The sequence below is a fragment of the Esox lucius genome, chromosome 8 (genome assembly GCF_011004845.1).
Source record: "Esox lucius isolate fEsoLuc1 chromosome 8, fEsoLuc1.pri, whole genome shotgun sequence".
NCBI lineage: Eukaryota > Metazoa > Chordata > Actinopteri > Esociformes > Esocidae > Esox > Esox lucius.
Window position 1 is genome coordinate 13587501 of NC_047576.1, and position 3252 is coordinate 13590752.

Genomic DNA, 3252 nt, shown 5'->3' on the forward strand with positions numbered 1-3252 from the left:
CATTCAAATAACAACCTCTCAGGGCAGACTCTCCCATACCTTCCTCGCTCTCTTTTCTCCTCTCTCCACCTCAGTGCCAGGAGGGATGCTGTCTGGCCAAACCCTATTATTGCAGAAATGAATCTCCCTCTGTAGAGCAAAACAGAATGGAGTGACTCCTATGACACACACACTACTCTGTGTTTTTTTCCCCTCTGGTTGTTATTTTGTAATGATGTGTGTGAGGACTTGGAGATGCAGTGGCTCTTCTGATTGAAACTGGACTAGTGATGTCATGAAGTTTGTGCCTGCGTTATATCATGAAGTTTGATGACGGCTGGACCCGGCCACTGTGTCTCCTGACCCCACTGGTAGAAAATGTCTCTGCTCTTGAGGTCACTACGAATGCTTCCTCTTCATCTGTGTGTTCAATTATCCCTACTTAACACAGACAGTAGCCATTACACACAGCTACTTGACACCTCAGTATGAAAAGCTACCACCAATCAAGCCTTGTGTACCATGTAGTGATTGGTTTGTATTTTAATTGGTATGACCGGTTGACACCTATAATTCTCACTGGTTCTGATGTGTGATGGAGGCAAAATAAAATTGTGAGAAGAGGTGTTTACTATAGCTCTCACCAGATGTCGTATTGGGTGTCATGAAGGGGTTTCACTGACACAGTATTATATGGAATGCAATCTGGTACTGGATTCACTGGTAGGGTTGTTGGGTTGCCTTCTTGGGGTGGATTGTCTTTTCCCCGGTGTGTCTGCCATGCTGCATATTGTTTTCAAATGGCATATGGTAATATTAGCTCCAAAGAATCAGTATGTTAACCAACTAATGAGAGTGCTTAAGAGTAGAAGTTATGTACAGGGTTAATACTAGCTAGAAAGCATGCTGTTGTTCAGGCCGAAATATATAAAAAATCTCAATTAGAGCTGCTATTAGGTGGCTTGGAGAGGCCAGTTAAATCATTAGCCGGGTGTAGTGGGAGGCTCAGTCCTTATTACTGAGAGCTCTAAAAACCCAACAACAAAAAACTGAGTATTTATGACTTGAATGATGACTTTAGGGCTTGGATTTGAGCTCCAGAGTTTTTCTGATAATCGACTAGGGCTCTGCAGCCGTGGCAGTGGTTACGCAACAAAACAACGATTTCTTTATTGTCTCAATTATCACCAACCACACATTATTTTTTTTATTTTTAATTGGCTTTTAGTCCCCTATCAACATTTATGGTCAGTCAATACTTTGTTTAGTAGGCTCGGGTTGTGGTCAACAAGTTCAGTAGGAATTCAAAATATACCGATTTTATATTGGTGTCATTTATTGATATGGTCCTTATTAATAATAGGTGTTTTGCCTGCAATGTTTGAAAATGCTTTTCAGTTTTGTAATTTCCACTTAGAAATGTCAAATCAAACAACAAAATGCACATGAATTATAATCCACGTAATTACTTATGAATAACAGAAAACGTTAACCTCCCATTTGGGTTGAATGTGTAATATACGTTGTTTATTTTTGTATAATCTATAATTACGATCAGTATCAAAAGGTGCAAACCTTTTGTGTAGATTTGGGGAGAATTTGGGAAAAGAAATTTAACAAAATATATATCATATTGTTTTGGTGTCCTCAGTCTGTGGTTCTCATGGGAAAAGTAGTTTGTTTACATGTGTTGACACCATGTGTTGACTTGTGTGCTACATAGCTTGTCCTGTTAAGCTCTGTCAGACATTTTAGGTCTTTCCACAGATGTTTCATAGTTTTCAAGTGTGTGTTCTGGGCCACTAAAGGAAATTCACAGACTTGTCTTGAAGCCACCCCTGCCTTGTCTTGGCTGTGTGGTTAGGGTCATGCAAATGGGCTTTCATATGCTTTTTACTGAGTGGTCTCACCTCCATGTTCCAAGGACCTTCTCCCAGATTGTTTCGGTTGGCCGGGCGACCAGCTATAGGGAGAGTGTTGGTAGGTCCAAACTTCTTCCATTTAACAAAGATGGATGCCACTTTTGTTGGCTCTTGGGAACCTTCAATGCTACAGAAATGTTTTGCTACCCTACCCTAGATCTGAGCTCTACGGACAATTCTTTCAACGTTTTGGCTTGGTTTTTGCTCTGAAATACACTGTAAACTGGGGGACCTTATACAGACAGTTGTGTGCCTTACCAAATTGTAGTATTCTGATTGTATTATTGTTGTATGAATGTATGTTTTGTTTTCTAATTGTAATTAAGCTAATTTAGATTTAGATAAGTTAAGGAAAAATAAAACATCTGTGTTCAGATTCTCTCTAAGGAAATCACACTCCGTCAACCTCACCAATGTGTGACAGATCATTTGGCTTGAGGGTTGTCGTGGTGTTCTGGGGGTCACATAATGACCACATTATTCTCGATAGACACGACTATCTTGTATTTATTACACAACAATCATCTTATGATGAGATGATGTATCGAGCATTTGTGAAAACAGCTATACTGCAATTCCAATAAATAACTAAATGTCTCTCCCTTGACTTGACTGGGTATTATTTTTCCACTATGCGTAACTGCTAAAATCTTACAAAATCATTCTCAATCAATTGAATTTACATAGGTGGACTCCCAAGTTGCAGAAACAGGAAACAGGATACACCTGAATTAGATTTTGAGGGTCATAGCAAACGGGCTGAATGTGTTAATGCGGGGGGGGGGGGGGGGGGGGTTAAACAGGAGGTATGCAATAAGCGTTTTAATTGTGAGCACTGTATAGAAAACAGGTCTGACTTTCTGTGTAAGAGAATTAAAGCCTTCTATCTGACATTCAAAGTTCAAAAGAGTAAAACTAAATTTATACACTTGCTATGTAATTCAAATGTACCGTCTTGTGGGTGTCTGATAGTAATTTCACAGTTACAATTACATTTGGATGTACATTTTGTGACCACTACATCTACCACAGAAATGATACAATTTCGCCCTGTGATATGTAGACCGGTGACGAACTGAGGTAAAAACCTGAATAAATGTGTGGAGGAACATAGCGAATGCAGAGGCTTCCATACAGGTGAACTCCATGATACAATGACACAATTAACATAATATCATGCTCTGTGGTATGTGTACAACTACTGAGCAGGCCCAATTGACCTTGATTTTAGATCAGGATGGTTAGAGGAAAGAATGTAAGCGACTTTGAAAGGGGTTTATTATTGAGGCACAGGTAGCTACAGTAAAAAAGATTTCTCAATTGGCATCGATGAAGGGCATTGATGTAATTA

General features: G+C 39.5%; 1 protein-coding gene across 2 annotated transcripts in view; it reads left to right on the forward strand.

The window, feature by feature from the left end:
• LOC105011595 (guanine nucleotide-binding protein subunit alpha-11) overlaps window positions 1–2498 on the forward strand; it is a 10490-nt gene extending 7992 nt beyond the window's left edge. For both annotated transcript variants that reach the window (XM_034293955.1, XM_034293956.1), the window contains exon 8: window positions 1–2498. This exon is cut by the window's left edge and continues 237 nt beyond it. The gene's annotated coding sequence lies outside the window, so the exon portion shown is untranslated.
• The last annotated feature ends 754 nt before the right edge of the window (window positions 2499–3252 follow it).